The sequence below is a fragment of the Vicugna pacos genome, chromosome 3 (genome assembly GCF_048564905.1).
Source record: "Vicugna pacos chromosome 3, VicPac4, whole genome shotgun sequence".
NCBI classification, from domain to species: Eukaryota; Metazoa; Chordata; class Mammalia; order Artiodactyla; family Camelidae; genus Vicugna; species Vicugna pacos.
In genome coordinates this window covers 1,275,308-1,295,750 of record NC_132989.1, presented here as the reverse complement: position 1 = coordinate 1,295,750, position 20,443 = coordinate 1,275,308, and the positions used below count along the sequence as shown (strand labels likewise).

Below are 20,443 nucleotides of genomic sequence, written 5' to 3'. Positions count from 1 at the left end.
GAAAAGCACCAACCAAACCCAACTCTCTCTAGTTAAATGAAAGGGAAGCCACGCAAGACAGAACTTTAGACAGTAACTCACTCACTCTATTCAAACACCACAGAAAAAAATACATAGTTCCACCCACACTCCCACAACAACAGGGTAATGAGGAGCTTAGATGTTCACCGTTTCCAGAATTTAATGAGACATTCCAAGCCGCCCAGCTAGAGTGCTGTTACAGAAGACCAACAGGGCCCTAGGAATTTTATGCCCTCTGAACAGAAATGAGACTGCCCCACAGTGTCGTCCCAGACCACATGAGGAGCCTGAACTTCCACTCCCACTTGGCTGTGCCTCTCTCCTTTCCTGCTGGGATGGTGTCGGAGGAGACCTACTAAAGTGTCTGGACTTTCGCCATAGCCTGGTGATAACAAGGCTCTCCACTATGGTGTCAGTGACATCACCTGGGAAGCAGTAATGTGGAACCCCTGCTCATTCAGCCGAAGAGGCATTAGCAGAGGCCTGATGGATATTAAAACTACCCCCAGCCCAACAGTTTGAGGAGCCCTTCCTCATAACACAGGTGTCAGTAAAGGCTGAGAGGGAACACAGACATCCACTCCACTTGGCAAGAGCCGCCTTCTTTCCCTGCCAGAGCAGTTTCAGACTACGAGATCAGCTAAAAGAGTTTTAAAAAGTTCCAGAGTCTACTAACATAATACCAAGTTTCAATTAGAAATCACTAGTCATATCAAGAAGCAATAAAAATCTCAACTTGAATGAAGAAAGACAATCACTAGACAGCAACACCAACATGACTGAAAATTTCCATTTCTATTACAAAATTTTAAAGCAACCATTATAAAAATGCTCTAGTTGCAAATTTTGAACACACTTGAAATAAATGGAAAAGTGGAGTCTGAGAAAAACAAAGATTCAGCAAAGTACTAGAAAATATAAGAAAAAAATTATAGAACTGAAAAAGTACAGTAACAAACTGCAATAGAAGTCTCAGTGAATGGTTTCAACAGTAGAAAAATAGAAGAGAGGACAAAGCTGGAAGATAGAACAATTAACTTACCTAACTTGAACAAGAAACAGAAAAAGCAGACTTAAGAAAAAAGAAAAAGATGAACAGAGCTTCCGGGACCTGTGTAAATATAACAAAAGACCTAACATGAATGTTTCAGGAGGAAAGTAGAAAGATGGTGAGGCTAAAAAAATTTAAGGAAATAATGGCTGAAAAATGTCCAACAATAGAAGAAATAAACTGAGTCAAGAAGCTGAGTGAACCTTAAACATGTAAAAACCAAAACACATTATAATCAAACTATAGACAAAAAAATTCTTGAAATCTATGGGACAGAAACAGCATCTAACCTCTGGGGGTTGTAGCTGGGAAACAGTTTGAGTAACAGTGGACTTCTCATCAGCAACCACTAAAGCCAGAAGTAAATGGCACAAAACTTTAAAAGTGTTTAAGGAAAATAAATCCACCCATAATTCTATGTCAGTTGAAAATATACTTTGAGAATGAAGGCAAAAATCAGCTGATCAAATCTAAGAGAACTTTTTGCCAGCAGATCTGTAACAGAAAACAAATCTGACTCCATATGGGATCTGTTCCTTTGGCTTTAACCCTGTGCCCTGTTTTCTAGGCTTCATCTTGGCTAGCTCTGCACCTGTTGTAAAAGAATGCTGCCTTTAGCCTGAAATATACAGGAAGTATTTAAAACATAGGGAATCTTCTCTCTCCAGAGGCTTCAAAATATTAACGTTTTCTCTCACTAGATCTTAGTAATCAACCACCATTTTGTTACAAAAACTGTTATCAAAAGAATAGCTAAACTGAAACCAGACGTGGTCCCCACCAAGTTTATATTTCTGGAGCAGAAGGCCATTCGATGAGGAAAGATGTCTTTAACAAATGCTATTGGGAAAACTGGATATCAACTTGCAAAAAAAAAATTTAGACTATTACCTTAATCATATAGAAAAATTAACTAAAAAAATATCAAAGACCTCATTAGAAGAAAACATAGGGGGAAAGCTTCATGGCATTAGATTTGCAATAATTTCTTGAATATGACACCAAAAACAGAGAATAAAAGAAAACATTTCATCAAAATAAAAAGGTTCTAGGCATAAAAAGACACTATCAATAAGGTGAAAAGGCAAGCCATGGAATTAGGGCAAATATTTGAAAGTCAAATATCTGATATATCTGATAATATGAGTAATATAGAAAAAGGCACAAACTACTAATGCATAAAATAAATAACCTACAAGGATATATTGTACAGCACAGGGAATACAACCAATATTTTCTTAAATGGAGTATAATCTATAAAAACATTGGAGTATAATCCACAAAAATACTGAATCACTATACTTTACACCTGAAACCAATATAATGTAAATAAACTATACTTAAATAAATAAGTCCTACAAGTCAACATTAAAAACAATCCAATGAAAAAATAGGCAAAAAAAAGAAGATATACAAATGGCGATCAAGCGCATGTCAAGATCTCTATTATCATTAAATTAGTGAATTTCATAGCACAACCACAATATATTTTGCACACGTTAGGATGGCGACCACAAAAAAAAAAAAAAAAAACAAATAACAAGTGGTTGTGAGGATGTAGAGAATTAGCACTTTTTGCATTTCTGGTGGGAATGTAAAAAGGTGCATCCTCTATGGAAAACAGTAAGCTGGCCCCTCCAAAAAAATTAAAAATAGAATAAACATAAGATCCAACAATTTCACTGCTGGGTAAATATCTGAAAGTATTGAAAGCAGGGTCTTGGAGAGATATTTGTACACCCATCTTTATAGCAGTATTATTCACCACAATCATAATGTGAAAGCAACCCAAGTGTTCATCAAAGATAAATGGGTAAGTAGACACGGTATATGTGTACAGTGGGATATTATTCGGACTTGAAGAAATGAAGTTCTGATACATGCTGCCACATGGATAGACCCTGAAAACATTATGCGAAGTGAAATAAGCCAGTCACAATGGGACAAATGCTGTGTAATTCCACTTACTGAGGTACCTAGAGCATTCAGATTCGTAGAGAGAGAAAACAGAATGGTGGTTGCCAGGGGCTGGGGAGGGGAGAAGGGAGAGCTACTGCTTAACAAGTTCAACGTTTCAGTTTGGGAAGAGGAAAAATTTATGGAATGAATGGTAGTGAAGGTTGCACAACAGTATGACTATACTTAATGCTACAGAACTGTATGCTTAGAATTGGTTAAAATGGTAAATTTTGTGTACAATTTATCACAAGTAACAAATTAAAAACAATTTAACTATTAGTTTCACAAAAGCATAATTCTCAGGAGACAATTATGCAGAGTTAATAAAAAGCCAGTCTTGTAAGTTTACGTATTCCATAGTTCCATTTATGTAACATTTTCACATGATAAAATTATAGAAATAAAAGAATGGATTAATGGAACAGGGGTTTAAGGAGAGGGCAGGAGCCAAGTGACTGTGACTATAAAAGACAACATGAAAGGTTATTGCTATATTATTTGTTAATAGTGTACTTTAATTTTGAAGATTTTACTATTTGGGAAACTGGGTAAAGAGTTCATAGGTTCTTCTTCTTTGTGTTTTATTTTGTAGAGTTGAGTGTGAATCTACAATTACCCCAAAATAAAAAGCTTGATTAAAAGAAGCTTGAGAGCCAGAGTTTTATAATATTTCCCTGCCAAGCTACATAACTGCTCTTGCTAAAACACAGTGGCCTCAAATTCTCTTAATTGATTTCATGGTCCCTTATTAAACTGCATATGATACTCACAACAAATGTTAGCTTTTGTCATTTTATGAAATCTAATAATGTACATCTGGAACATGAAAGCATCATCTAAGACATGATCAAAGAACAAGGCTCATAAACAGATGATGGATTCTGAAATATGTAAGAAAAGTAAAATGGCACATTCAGTCCATACTTATAGTGACTATTCCATTCATACTACTTAGAAGTCTTTCTAGAACTAGAGGAAACAAGTAGTGAAATGTGTTGTGTTTAGTCTAGATTTACAACTTTTCTTCCAACATAGGATTATTTAGCATTTCTAATAAGAAGTACAATTGACTTTAAGAACTTCAAAACATTTTTTATCCACTAGATTTTGATTTTTTTCCTGAGTTTGCCACAATTTCTAAGATTTCAAGGAAGAAGCTACATTTTCCTCCCCTTCTTCCTGAGAAATAACCTTTTTATTGCACCTTTTTTAACGTTTGTTTCTCAAGATGTAGATTAGAGGGTTTATAATGGGAGGGACAAGCTTATAAAGGAGGGCTAAAAATTTGCCAACTCCTGTAGAGACAGTCTGTTTGGATTTTATATACATACAGGTAAGGATGGTATAAAAAAAATCACTGTGAGATGAAACCCACAAAATGTCATTTTCTTTCTTCAGATTACTTAATCCCTGTAACTGGTAAGAATCCACAGTGACACTGTTATAAACAACAAAGGGAAACTGTAAGAATAATACAATAAATATTACTTTTTTTTTGTAGGAGACGAAGTCCCCAAGGACTAGTTGTATTCTTGGGGCTGATTTACAGAGAATGTGTGAATGCTGCTGTGGCCACAGAGGTACAATGACATACTGTGTTGTGTGTGCTACTGAGATGCCAAAACTCACCGGCTGAAGGGTTTAGTTTTGGCCCCACTTCTGTGGCTGCTGCCAGGGGACATCTCTATAGCCTGGCTCTGGTGACCCTGGTGCTCCTGCCTCTGGTTCCTGTGGAGGGTGACCAGAGATATTTATTAAAATATGTTTATTCCCATATATTCATTGTTTATATTTTTAATGACTAAATCATCTGCAACCGTATTACTAAAATTCTTTGCTTCTAATGTCAGACAAGGTTCAACACACTTCAAAGGTTTCAAACGCTTCAGAGTATGTTTTTTCTGATCACTCTGTACATCACACAATACTTCTGCAACATCAATTCAGAAATTAAGGAGACTACTTCTAAAGTACCCATAGGGTAAAGAGTAATTATGGAGAATATTAGAAAATATTTTGAAATGAAAACTTGCTTTCCTAAAATTTTAATACGAGCTTTAAAATTAATTTATTGTTCCCTTTAAACTTGAGATAAGTATTTATGTAATTTCAGGAAAAAAATAGAAATAAGAAAACAAAAGATAAAGATAGAAATCAATGAAATATACAAACATGCTCTACAAAGGCAATGAAATCTAGAGTTAGCTCTTTGAAAAAAAAAACTCATAAAATTGATAAAACCTTGGGAAAAGTGATCAAGAAAAAAGACAGAAAACAAATAATCAACACCAGAAATGGGAATATACATCATTATCAATCTCAAAAATGTCAACAAAGATAATAACATATTACACAAAATGGCAATGATTTTGGAGTATGGATTAAATAAATTAATCCTTACAAAAATATAATTCACAAAGTCTGACCACACAGGGACAGAAACCTAAATCATCATATAATTTTAAATAAACTGAATTAATATTAGAAATATAGTCCCACAAAGCAAATTCCAGACTTCACTAACTATACTTGTGAATTTTACCAAATACTTAGTGAAAGAATTGTGCCAATATTTCACTGAATTACCCAGAAAACAGACAATTTTTAAAATACATCCTAACTAGTTTTATATACTGGCCAAAAGTTGATACCAAATCTTAACAGAGACATGATAAGAACTGAATATTATAGGCCAATCTCATATATATTATATTATATTATATATATCCTTAAGGATGTGAAATTGATATAACTGAAAAGCTATTCATACTTAATTAAAAAAATTAGCAATCTGAAAATCAAATTAAACTCCCTTAGTATGACAAAGGAAGAGTATGTAAAAAACACTTAAGAGAAATAGTATACTTAATCAAGAAATGTTAAAAGCTGCTTCTCTGATTCTGAGACCAAGATGCCTCTCTCACATTTATTGTGTGTACTACTGAACTGTTAGCCTATCCAATTAGGCACAAATAATGGAATATATATCCCTTTAAAACAAAGAACACTCTCATTAGGCATAGTCCGTATGGTTCTGCACTGAAAAAGTTCAGTAGAATGTAGTAAAATGTATTAGAATTTAATATAAACTAATCAAATTTAAATATTAATGAAGAGAAACAAACTTTAACTAGCATGTACAATGCTACCTAAATATTAAATACCTATGAGTGTATATAAAAAGATATTCACGAATTTTACCTCAAACCTGCAAGAGACCTTCATAGTGCCCACCATGGAGGAGATCCAGAGACTGACCACAGGCCACGAGCAGTTCAAGGCCACCCTCCCCGATGCCGACAAGGAGCGCCTGGCCATCCTGGGCATTCACAAGGAGGTGTGCAAGATTGTCCAGACCTACCATGCCAACAAGGCGGGCAACAATCCCTACACAACCATCAGGCCTCAGATCAATGGTAAAAGGCACCATGTGCGGCAGCTGGGCCTCTGGGAGACCAGGCCCTGATATAAGAGCATGCCTGACAGCAGCACAACCAGAGGTTCGCAAGCAGTTTGGGGCTCAGGCTGACGTCATCGGGCCCTGGATCCAGACCAAGACGGAGGAGTCAGAAGGATCTCCACTGAGATGCATGGGACCCTGGAGGACCAGCTCAGCCACCTGCGGCGGTAGGAGAAGCACATCGTCAAGTACAAGCCCAAGATTGACCAGCTGGAGGGTGACCACCAGCTCATCCAGGAAGCGTCGTTCATCTTCGACAGCAGTCACACCAACTACACCATAGGGCACATCCGCGTGGGCTGGGAGCAGCTCCTCACCGCCACCGCCAGGACCGTCAATGAGGTGGAGAACCAGGTCTTGACCAGGGATGCCAAGGGCATCAGCCAGGAGCAGATGAACGAGTTCCGGGCCACTTTCAACCACTCTGACCGGGATCACTCCAGCACGCAGGGTCGCGAGGAGTTCAAAGACTGCCTCATCAGCTTGGGTTATATTGGTGAAGACTTCCCACCACTCCCCTCCCCCGGAGAGGCAGGATTTACCTGCATCATGAGCACTGTGGACCCCCCCAACCGCCTGGGGGTAGCGACATTCCAGGCCTTCATCCACTTTATGTCCCGTGAGACGGCCGACACAGATACAGCAGGCCAAATCGTGGCTTCCTTCAAGATCCTGGCCAGGGACAAGCATTACACCACGGTGGACGAGCTGAGCCGTGGGCCACCGCCCGACCAGGCCGTGCACTGCATCGCACGAATGGCCCCCTGCATCGGCCCTGACGCCGTGCCTGGGGCTCTGGACTACATGTCCTCCACGGCGCTGTACGGCGAGAGGGACCTCTAACCCGCGCCGCCGGGTCTGTGCCCTCCCCCCCATCCGCTACGCGAGCCCCGCCCTGTTGTGCCGCCGCCGCCGCCGCCGCCGCCGCCGCCGCCGCCGCCGCCGCCGCCGCCGCCGCCGCCGCCGCCGCCGCCGCCGCCGCCGGGGTGTTGGGTTTCCGTGCTCGGCCTCCAAGGAGGCGACCCGGGACCCATATGGCATCGAGCCTCCCTGCCCGCGAAGTGACAGTTTACAAAATTATTTTCTGAAAAAAACAAAGAACAAACAAAAAAATACCTTACATTAAAAAAAAGTAAGAAACCCAAAAACCACGTATTTTATTATAGAAAATTTTTTCTCCTCCACCAGACTTAAATGGAAAAGAGGAAAAATTAACTATTTGCACCAAAATGTTTAATTTTGTCGCGACACAGGAAAATAACTAAGCACAGTGTTATATTCCATCCTTTCTATCGATTTTTTTCGGTGTGTACCATCTGATTTATTCATTTCTCCAATCTCATGCCCACCTTGAGGTGAGGGTGGGGGTAGAGAATAATCTTGTCAAAAGGTACATTGGTGCATGTGTGTTTGCTAGCTCACTTGTCCATGAAAATATTTTATGGTATTAAAGAAAATCTTTTGAAATGGAATGCATGGAGGAGACATTTGATTCTAGAAGGTAAACATTATCAGGACCTTTGGGAGAAAAAGACTGAGATTCGAACCACCAATGAACCAGCAATATGTTTTCCATTTTTCTTCCATTTTCCTCTGGCCTGGTTACAAGGCAGCCCCAAACCTATAAATGGGTATTAGGGCATTTACAGAGAGAAGTCTAGGAGGATCTTTCTAGTTCTTCCTCAAAGAGAAAGAAAGGAAATGCTTAAAAATCAGAGGAACTGGAGAATCATCCCTTTAAGCGCTTTGCTTTATTCTCTTGTATCTTTCCCCTCCCCCTGCAGTCCTGCAGGAGTGGTGACTGCTTATCTTGAGGGTCCTTCTTCATCAGGGGCACCGAGTCCTTAAAGGGTTGTGGAGAGCACATCTCTTCTTCCTTTGCAGTTTTGCTAGAGACATAATTTATTAGCAGAGAGTATATGACAGAGAAGAAAAACAAAAGCCCCAGGCTTCCAGGCATGTGGCAGAAAAGGGAGGTCAATGGAATCAAAGTTACCAGAAAGGTTATGGAGTCAGTGAGCCTCAGATAAATGATGCATAAAGTTGCACCTGCATTCATATGATCCCAGAGAGCGTATTTAAGACTTTGAGAATAGGACTTCATTAATAGGCTGTATTTCTTTTCACTGGGTGGTGCACATAGGGACAGATTCAAATAGCACTGCAAAGACTTTGAAAGTAGAAGACAACAAAATCAAAACACAGAGGTGGCTGGTCAAAACTTACACCATAAACTCAAATATAAGCATTTATGCTTAAAAAAAAAGGAAGAAAAAAAAAAAGAGAAAAGTCAGTATTCACTATAGGATTGAAATAAGACCCAGAGACACACGAAAAGCTATACAGACTGTCCAGGATACATTCCAAAAACTACTTGTAATATAAAAAAATAAGAAATCTCCAATTTTCTAAGGAAAAAAGCAATCATAAGATATTAATGCTGAGATGACTTTCGTTTGAATTTTTTCACAGAGACTTTAATGTTGTTATGATAAGAATTACCTACTAAGTAAGGTTTAAAATATGTATATTTAGATTTAGAACACATAAAGAAATAACACAGTTTTGACAAGACATGACAAGAATACCTACTTGTGATAACAGAGAACAGACCTTATGGTATTCAAGATATTCATAAACTTACCTACTCACTTAACTTGGCTTTTATATTTCCCACATTCTTGCCCCTTCTGGCTCCTCCCCTAGCATTTTCTTCATCTGGATCTCTCGCTCAACAATACAAAATTTAGTTGTATCCATTCATATTTCCATTCTATCTATTAAATCTTTATTTTCTGAAGAGTACCGTATGTTTAAATTCTACTAAGCCTTTAGATTTTTGATTGTTTATATCCACTACTGAAATATTTTTTATATCTGCACACATCTTTATCATGTTCCAATTCTTTCTTTGAAAAGATGCATTTTATTTGTTTTATATCTGTGCACTGTTTACCTTACCTAGTTATCATGAACATGCCGGGTCAAAATGTGCAGGTATCAATCCTTCCAGGACGTTAAGAGGGTGCCCATCACTTTTTCCCTCAGGCTTTCCCGCATCATGGTGTGTGCAGCGGTTCCTCACACCAGAAACCAGACACCTTCCACCTCCCCACTGTTTTCTGGTTTTGTTTTTCTTTGGTGGCTATTTTGCTTATTGCCTAGTGTGGCGAAATAAAGCTTCTCTGGATTTTTCTGTGTTCCTCTAAAATTTTACAAGTCCTCTCTCGTATTGTGAGATTTACATGTGTAGCCATTCCTCTTATCTCCAGGAGATGGCCAAAGGTTACAGTGTCTTGTAAATTCCTAGATTAAGAGCAGGTGCCAGGAATATTGAAGTGGCTATCTGCCTATATATTTACCTGTCAAAGGGAAATGAGAATTGAGTTCTGGATGCCACTGGAGAAGTGTTACCGACACACCAAAGTGTTGGGTTTAGGAGTAATATTTTTCAGGAAGAGAGGCGGACAGCTGCCTCCTCTTTTTTGCTTCCTTTCTTGTCTTTGGGTCCTGCTACTGTTGTGGACAACTGACCAAGTTGTACTGGGATTGTGAGTTAGGGCGAGTGGGTTGACCCTTACTGTGTACTGTGAAGAATAACAAGAAATTTGTCTCCAATCCAGAATATCTTATTAATTTAGTGTTAATAAAGATGAATAATAAATAACCATCACCTTAGCTGCATCTAAATATTTCTCATTTCTGTGTTTTCTGTTGGATGGAGGGAGGCTAAAGCCTGTTTGGGGGTTATCATTTTCTCATTTACCTTCAAACTTTCTGTATTTTTTCCCCCGATATGTCTTCTTCAAGCTTCATATTTTGAGATTTAAATCCTCTTTCATGTATGCTTACTGAGTTTACTATATATTTGGAATCATTTCTGTCATCCTATTTTATAATTTAAAACAAAATCATTCCAAATAGAAGTTCGCTCTTTCCAGCAAATGTAACGTCTGTTTACCTGAAGGTTAATAATCCCTGTGCTTACAGGGTGGTTATATGGGGTCACCCGGCTTCCTTATTTCCCGTGAGCATCTTTTTCTTGCTCCTTGGAATAGAAGGGGGAAAAGGGCTGCTTTAACCCCTATCTTCCCACAGAGAAAACATATGTGTCCGTGGTAGAAGTGCCTAATGGATTAACATTTCTGGGAGACCATCTCAGGAAAAGGATGAGATCTTCCTTTAGAACTTGGGGGGATTCAGAATCTTTTTGCTCAGATTCTAAAAAGATTGGACAGAGAGAGAGGTGATTCTGGGAAGATAAAATCTCTAACAACAGTGATCAAATGAGACATTTAAAAATTCACCTTCCCAGTAAAACCATTGTGAACCCTTAATGGTTTGTGCAATTTCACGATTCAGTGAAAGCTAATGGTGTGTTTCTCACACCTGCTTGGGCATTTACCTAATTTTGCATTATCTCAATGTGTATAATTTTATGCGTCGTCTCAATTGTAAGTACCTTGAAGGTGGAAGCTGTGTATTATTCCTTAGTATATAATTTTGATAACTGTGAGCCAATAGCATACATATAGTATAAAAAATTTAAATAATTGTTGAGTTAAAAAAATGGTGTATGACCTGCTCTGACAAAGTGTTTCTATTGGCAAAAAATAAGAGGAGAATTTTTTTTATAATTTCATAAATCATAATCATTTAAATAGGAACATTACTGTGTATTTTCAACAAAAAGTATACCCTAATAAAATTAAACAAGCCTATAAAATATAAAAAAAAAGATTGATAGTGTCTGAATGTGACCCAAAGAAGAAACAAGTATATTCATTAGGATTCAATTATATTTCCCCTTAAAATGTAAATATTTTACTACATGTCTAAGAATATTTAAGGAAATATGGAGTTTCAGAAATGGCATATGTTTGAAAATATGGGTCGTACTAACTCATTAAAATTTCTCATTACATTTGAGTGTATCTATATAATCCATGTAATCAATTTGAAGACTACAAAAACAACTTTAATTGAAGCATTACAAATCAATAGTTCCGTAACTTTTTCTGTCACTTTTAAAACTGTTTTTTAAATGTCACATTATATGGTAGAAAAAGAGAAAAATGGTTAGAGAATAAGATGGAAAAGTCACTTCCAATGGCTCCCTCTGCATATTTATTTTGTCTTTTGTAAGTTGTTAACGATTTCTTTGTCCAGATTAAAATGTATAGTATATATGATGCAAATTATACGCACTTACTTATACACATGAAATGAAATTATTTTCCACCACCTTTTCCCATGCAATATTTAAATAAGAATCTCTGAGCCACGTTGAGAGATGTTTTTACTTTCCACAAGCAGCACCAGATCTGTGCCATGCTTGGCAGAAAACAACAAAACAAAACAAAACAAAACCCTTTTATCAATGATGCTCAAATCATGAAATTTAGGGAAGGAAATTATGATAATAACCAAAAAATGCCTAATTGCCATTATTCAATCAACAGAAATTTGATGAGTAAGGTAAAAAGACTGAAGCAAAAAACTGCTACAGAGTCAGTTTTCAAATTCTCAGATGTTCAAGATTCTACTGAGCTGTTCACGTTCAGTTTGTCTATATCTTTACATATTAATATTTTGAAAATATTGTGAATTTATAAAATCTTGAAAGGTACTTCAAAAATGAATAAATTGAGAAAGTAGATATTAAGATCTATATTAAATACTTGTTTTCCCTTATACCCACACTTACTAATTTGACATGTTTTAAACAAGGATTATGAGAAATAGGTCAAAAATATTTTGACAAACACATAAGGTGGGTTATGTAATCAACATGTATTCTTGAAAGCACAGTAAGTTTCCCCTAAATTTTGCACTTTATCATTTAAATTTGTTAAATTTGTTAATTTTTTTGTCTTGGATAAGACATAGTTTCTGCTTACATATAGAAAGCAGAATTTGGGGAGGAAATTTTTGCCAATATTAACAGTAGCCTCCTTCTAAATCAAACATAATTAAATCTTAGGTAACTGCCATCTAATTAAAAAATGTGATATTTTTGTTAATAACATACTGCTGAGGAAGATAGTCCTATAACCTTCCTTATTAACCCAAGAGATTGACAGCACACCTACTAGAGAACCAGAGAAGTTCTTATGAAGCACAATTTCTCACCTGCTTTGTGAGGTTCATTTGTGTAAGAATAAGCGTTGTGTGTTTATGAAGAATACGCAGGTTGAAATCAGTTTTTTTTGGTAATAAACTGTCAAACACATAATGAGAATTAGAGCAAGAGATGTGTGGCTAGAATTAGTCTTCTCCTGGAACTTACCCAGAAATCAAGCTTTCTTATTATTTATATGACTTACTCTTTTTGCATATTGTTAAACTCAAATGTATTATATACAAAAGCTTTTTTCATTAGCAGTGACTTCAAGTTTCCACTATATAGAGAAAAAGAAAATAAGTTAATTAAGAAAAAAATCACTGATACTTTTAGATCTTAATATAATCCAAAATTTGTAATTTATTTTGTATGTCAATATCAAGGAAAATTACAGTTAAATTTACTTAAAAATCAACAGATGTTTTTGTTAAAGCTACATTTCTGAAGAAATTCTATAGTCTTCCTTTATAAATGAATGGATTGATAGCTAATAAAAGAATCCAAAAAATCCCTCCTAATGTTTAATCTCTCTACTTATTTTGTAACATCCTTGTTGCCTGTTAAATCTAATGCCCCAATTTTCTAGAGAACATACATTCAGATCTAGGGGTCAAAAAATTTCATTACTTTTTGCATACTGGGGCTTTGGATACACCTTTGTGTGAGCATGCAAAAATTTTAGGGTGAAATTAAACAATTATAAGCATTTATTTAGACATCTACTCTGCGATACTTGAAATTTCTCATGTTATCTTACCCATCAGGTATTTAGTTTCTTAAATCTGTACCTTTCCACACTGTACACATATTTTTTTTTTACTAACGACAGGTTATTTATCTTAGCTTAAAAAATCAAAAACTTGATGTACAGTTTTCCTATCTTTTAAAGAATTCATTACCAATACAAACATTTAACAAGAAGAAAGAGAAATAATCTAGCCCCAAATTTTCAAAAAATCATTAATTAAAGGCAAACTTCTATCTGTCAGTCTATCTGTCTGTCTGTCTGTCTATCTATCTATCTATCTATCTATCTATCTATCTATCTATCTATCTATCTAATGCATATTGTTATTTATTCTATAGTTAATATAATGCCCATCTTTCCATTAACAGGAAAAACAGAAATAAATAAATAAATAAATAAATAAATAAATAAATAAATAAATAAATTTATTTTTCCATAAATGTTTTCCAGTTGATTTGGTATGTACTCTTTATTTCTTCTTCATTTTGTGATTTGATAATTTTCTTTTGCATTATCTTGGTTTTTCTTATTTTGGCTGTGTGATTCTATTATGTGCTTTTGTTGTGTGGCTACCCTGTTTTTCAAGTATATTAACCCATTATTATATCTGTTTGCTTTAAACTGATAGTCATATAAACTCAAACACATCCTAAAAAAAGAAAGAAAAAAAAGAAAAAAATATATTTTCTTTCTCCTTTCTCCCACTTTTTTATGATTCTGTTGTCCCCCTGTACATCTTCCTGTTTATTCTGTTGCAACCCATTATAGTTATTGCATTTCCACTTACGGTCTTCTCTGTTCTATAGCATCCTGCTGCTTTTCTATTTAGAATAGACCTTTCAGTATTTCTTTTAGGATAGGTTTAATATGGCTGAATTCTTTTAGTTTTTGCTTCTCTGTGAGATTCTTTATCTTTCCTTCTATTCTAAAGGTTAGCCTTGCTGGATAGAATATCCTAGGTCGCAGCTTCTTCTCATTCTACCCTGAAGGATTTCAAATGGCCCGAGGCAAGGAAGACCCCTTCCCCTTTGTATATCTCTTCATAATGGCACTTTAAAAATCTACACTCTTCTCATGAAGTAAGATCCCATGTAAGATCTGCTTTATGGAATGTTTTAGACTAGGTGGAAACAAGAAAGCAGTATAGTTGGGGAGACAATAGCACAATTTTATAAACAAGAAGTTTTAAAAATTATTCTTTGGAAAACAGATCTCAGAAGTACACTTGCTGTTAGATACCTAAAAGGAAGGGCAAAGGTAAGGTATCAAATTTCAGATAAAAATATTAAAACACTATTCACTAAAGCTACCTGAATAAAGAATAGTTGTTTCACGTCTAATCATCATAATGAAAAAATATTTAATCTTGAAAATGCACTTAAGATATGTGTATATGTATATATTTAAAAAAATAAGATTGTTAAATATATATGTGTATGTGTGTATATATAAAATACATATAATATATATTTTATGTAAATATTATATATTATATATAATATATATATATATAACTTTTTCAAAACAAACATGTAAGGACAAAAGACAATAGTGGCTTTAAATAAAGAATGGATAGTTAGAAACTTGTATATAAGGTTTTCAATATCCACAAGCAGAATTTTGTATTGTACCTGTTAAAAATTTACAGATGTAACTCCTCACGTGCATTGATTGGCCAGTTGTAGTCACGATATGCCCAAAATCAATTATTTAAGTATTTTAGTCTTTGTCTAGTAATCAGTCATTTTGTTGCTGTTGTTTTTCGGTAGTGTGAAGGAAGAGGAAGTGAAAGAGGTATGGAGTATGAGTAGTTTATAAATCAAAATTGATTTTAAGTTGCTGGTTGGGTTGATGAATGTTAGCATCTTTTCTTCTGAAGCTTATCTATTAATGGAGGACTCAATGACATATTCTGTTTTTCAAAGGTGAATTAGGGGGTATATGATAAAACCGTAGCAACAAAGGTAATGAAATTTTGTATGAGAACAAATATGAAGTATCAGGATCACCAAATAATTTGCATTAAAAATATGCTTGCTTTGTTGTGACCGAGACATTTCTCTCGTGGTGGTTTGATTTCTCTAACTTGATAATTGCTTGGTGTCCCAGTGAGACCATTTATGAAAAAATAGTTCAGGTTAAAAGCATAGGGACTGAATGAAGATTTGAATTAACTCCCACAGAATATGAGAGAAAAAAAAAAGGTTTCAAAACTGCCTTGTTTTCTTGATTTAGTAACTTTCTGGAGCTGGGAGTCCTGCCAGTTAAACCCCTGCTCTGGATGTGCCAAGGGACTTGTTAGAGTGCTATGATATAACAATTAAAAAGTTATAATTAAATAGAGGAAATTACAAGCACTTGCATCTGTGGTTTGGATCCCAGGAGAAGAAGAGCTTGTTAAAACATCTCTTGGGGTTGTAACTCAGCTCACCTTGTGTTCCAGGCAGTAATGAAGCCCCAGGTTTACTTACGGGAACTTGGCAACAGTGAAATCAAAGAGAAACTTAGAGAAAAAGTTGTAGGTTTCTTTGGGATCAGATAGATGCAATTCTCATGCACGGTGCATGGACCATTTTCCTATCATTAAGTATGCTGTGTGTATGTTTACAAGTGTACTGGGGGCAGGAGGAGAAGTGTGCTCATTAATTTGAATTAGTAAAACAGCAAAATAGGCTCTCCTTGGTGACTATGGGCTCATTTAACGCCTATGCTCATTATTTCTTGAGGCTCTTTTGCACATGATGATTGACCACTGGACTAAATGGATCATTCCAAGGGCAGACTCTTTTCCCTGACATTATCACTTATTTCATTATGTTGAAGACATAACTCCAGATTAATAACTTAGCTTTCTTTTAATATTTTGGCTACACCACAGTGTGTAGGGTAGAATTGTTACTGAAGGCAAGTTTGTGTGCCCGCTGCACCATGAGGCCAAACAAATTGAAACATCAAAGTTTGGAGCAGAGAAAGCTTTATTGCTTGGCCGAGCAAGGAGGGTGGTGTGGCTCATGCCAAGGAAAAACACGGAACTCCCTGAAGGGTTTCAGCAAAGCATATTTAAAGGCCAGGTAAGGGAGGGGAGTGGTAGGGTACGTGATCAGCTCGTGCACAATTCTCTGTCTGATTGGTTGATGTTGAGGTAACAGGACAGTGAATACTGTCAACTCTTAGGTGCCAGAAGGTCTTGAGGCTACACATTCCTTTCCGGCCTAGAATGTTTCTGCTGAAAAGTCAGCTTACAGTCTTATGGGAGTTCCCTTTTATGTAACTAGTTGCTTGTCTCTTGCTGCTTTTAATATTTTCATTATCTTTAATTTTTGCCATTTAAATTATAATGTATCTTCAGGTAGGTGAGTCTTGTTTGAAATTCTCTGTAATTCCTGTACTTGAATGTCTGTTTCCTTTCCCAGGTTACCGACATTTATAGCTTTTTTTTTTTTCAAATAAGTTTTCGGTTTCAGTCTCTCTTTCCTCTCCTTCTAGGACCCCTATAATGCAAACCTTATTATTCTTTATGTTTTCCCAGAGGTCTCTTAAACTATCTTAATTTTTTAGCACTTTTTTTCTTTTCTTTTTCTGTTCAGCCTGGGTGATTTCCACTACTCTGTCTTCCAGTTTGCTCATCTGTTCCACTATATCATCTAATCTACTGTTGATTCATTCTAGTGTATTTTTTATTTCAGTTATTGTATTCTTCAGCTCTGTTTGGTTCTCCTTTATATATTCTAACTCTTTATTAAAAGTTTCACTGTGTCCATCCATTCCTGTCTTGAGTTCCTTGAGCATCTTCTTGATCGTTACTTTGAACTCTTTGTTGAGTATATTTATTTCCACTTTGTTTAGTTCTTCTTGTGAGGTTTACTTGTTTCTTCCTTTGGAGCATGTTCCTCTCTCTTCATTTTGCCTAATTCTTGTCTTTCTCTCTATGTATTAGGTAGATGATTACTTTTGCTGATTTTGGAGACATGGCCTTATGTAGGAGATGTCCTGTAGTGTCCAGGGGCATGCTTCTCCCTGGTCACCAGTTACATGCTCTACAAGTGCCCCCTATGTGGGCCATATGGGTCCTTCTGTTCTGGTGGGGCCAGCTACCATGAGTGCATTGGTAGAAAGGGCTGGATGCTGGCCTGGTTGGCTGCCAGGTGCTGCTTTGTGTAGCGGCTGCCCGCTTATGGCAGATGGGCTGAGGTCCCAGTGTGGCTGGTTGCATGGCCTGGGGTGCAGGGCCAGGGTTTGTGCTGGCCCACTGATGGATGGGTGATTTCCTGGCATTAATAGGCTAGAGTGAGGACTCCCAAATGGTGCTTGCCAGTGCTGGGGTCCCTGATGTAGAATGAGCTCCCCCAAATGCCTACAGCCAGCATCTCCATCCCCAGGGTAAGTTTTACTTGCCTCCTGCCCATATGGGATACTTTCCAAACTCAGCAAGTTGGTTTGATCCAGGCTCTTTTCCAATTGCTGCTTCTGCACTGGATCATGTAAAATTTTTCACATGTTTTTAAAGATAAGATTCTCTGTTTCCTAAGGCCCTCCAGCCCTCCTGTACACAAGCCCTGCTGGCCTTCAAAGCCAGATGTTCTGGGGGCTCCTCTTCCTGGTACAGAACTCTTAGACCGGGGAGCCTGATGTGGAGTCAGATTCATCACTTCCTGGGGGGGAACTCTGAAGCTGTGTTACCCTTCTGTTTGTGTATCTCCTAGCAAAGGGTGTGGGTCTTGACTTTACCATGTCTTTTTCCCTCCCACCACCCATCTGCGGTGGCTCCTTCCTTATATCTTTAGTTGTAAATTATTTTTCTGCTACTCTTCAGATTGTCATAGATAGTTGCTCCGTAAATAGTCTTAATTTTGCTGTGCCTGGGGGATGAGGTGAGTTCAAGGTCATTCTACTCCAGTATTTTGACCACATACCAAGAAAAATACCCTTAAAATAAAGTAGAACTCTTGCAAATGTATCATGCCACCCAAAACCTTTGCTTTTTTAACATCAAAAATGCACTCACCAAATTTCAGAAAAACTGTCAAAGATAGAAGGCATGTTTCTTTTTCTCCCTCCACTTTTGAGATTTCCTAACGGATTTTCAAGAGTAGCATGATGTATCTACTTACCAAGTTTCAACAATTAACACATATAACACATCTTATTTAACAGTGCCTTCACCCATTTCCTCACGTTTCATACTGTTCAATCTGTACGTATTTTACAATGTATTTGAGAGTCACTATTTTTGTATATAATAGAAAATCATATTATCCCAGTGGAAAATTCACACTTCCTAAATATTACTATCCAATATCTACTCAGAGTTCATATTTTTGTAATAGACTTATCAGTTCTTAGAAAATGTGCTTACCTGACCTAGGATCAAAATAAGGCCTATTCTTTGCTATTGCCTGATAAGACTCTTAATATTATTTGGTCTATTTGTTCAGATTTCTTTCTTTATTTGTAATTTTGCAATTTTCTTGTTGTTGTAGAAACTGGATAGTTTGTGGTGAAATTTCCCATAGTCTAGATTTTACTGGATGCATAATCATGGTATCATCTTCCCGTGACCCCTGCAATTCCCATAAGTTAATTGCTAGAGATAAGGGATTGATTAAATTGTCTTTTTCTTCCTCCCTTCCTCCCTTCCTTTCTCTCTCCCTTCCTTCCTACCTTTCTCTCTTTCTCTCTTTCTCTTTCTTTCTTTCTTTCTTTCTTTCTTTCTTTCTTTCTTTCTTTCTTTCTTTCTTTCTTCCTTTCTTCCTTTCTTCCTTTCTTCCTTTCTTCCTTTCTTCCTTTTCCTTTCTTTCTTTGCAAGATAACATACATTGGCAGTCATCTCTGTGTTGGGGTTGTCAGTGGCCATTAATTATTGTTGTTTAGATAAATGCTGTCATCAGAGTTTTTGAAGTGATAGTTTAATTATATCTTACTTCTTTATTATCTGAAATCTTTCTTGAAGATTACCCCTCACCACACATAAGCCAAGTACTTGGCAACCTGATTGTCCTGATGGGCAAATTATATAGACATGAAAAATACATTCTGTTACATTTTATTTCCCAGTTTTAATTAGTTGGTTCCTTAATATCCTCCTGTATTCACCAAAGTATTTTAAGATTACTGCAACTACTGAATTCAAACATATTTGATGTGTTAAATTCATTGTAATCACTCTCCATATTTATGCATGCATATTAACCCTTTGATGCCCGAGTCCATTTGTCATGACTTTGTTTGTGTTCCTGTTTTCTGGTGAGACCACAAATTCCTAGCTTGCCATATGTAAATTCTACCTCTAACCTGTAGCATAGGCTTTTTCCAAGGCTTTGTGATTCTTTTTATAGGAAAGAGTCTTTCGATACCACAGTCTCAGGGCTGAGAGTGTCTGTTGCTATTACACTGACTGTTATTTTTAACTCTTTTTAGTGGACAGAGCTAGAGCATATGCACATTTTAAAGCCTGCATAAATACATCGTGAGTTCTTGTATTTTTTTAATGTTTGCAAATTTTTCATTGTTGAAGAAAATAAATGATTAGTGTGAAAGATTTTGTGCATTATGTCTCAAAATTCCATGGAGTCACTGAAAACATTAAATTATCAAAGTTCTTTGCATTTGGTTTATATCACATTAAAGATACATAGTCAAATTACTTTGTTTTATAGTCATTTGAAATAATGTCAATATTAGACATTTAACCTTAATAAAAATTTCAAAATGTGATAAACTTTATAGGGGTGTTTGCAAGCTACTTGGCTCAAAGTTAAGTTTCAAAAAAAAATTGATGCACACACTATCCTTTGAATCCAAAGACTGCATCTTTAAATCAAATGTGAAAATTCACTGTTTTAGAAGTAGATTAGTGATATAGGTAAAAAAAATTAGACTAGATGTTTGAAAATGTGTTTATCATCATGTAATTTTGCTGGCAAAAATGGTGTAAGCCAGTGATTTCTATAATCACTTTTGTATATTTAACACAATTAGAAACAGAATTCTCTCACTTGTTTTTAAATAATCAAGAAAGAGGCCAAAATATGCTTATTACCTATTTTAAATAAAACATGCCTACAACAGCTGCAGAATTGT

The 20,443-nt window shown here is 36.3% G+C and overlaps 1 pseudogene; it reads left to right on the top strand.

The window, feature by feature from the left end:
• The first annotated feature begins 6,197 nt into the window (after positions 1-6,197).
• On the top strand, positions 6,198-7,334 carry LOC102531127 (alpha-actinin-1-like; annotated as a pseudogene).
• The last annotated feature ends 13,109 nt before the right edge of the window (positions 7,335-20,443 follow it).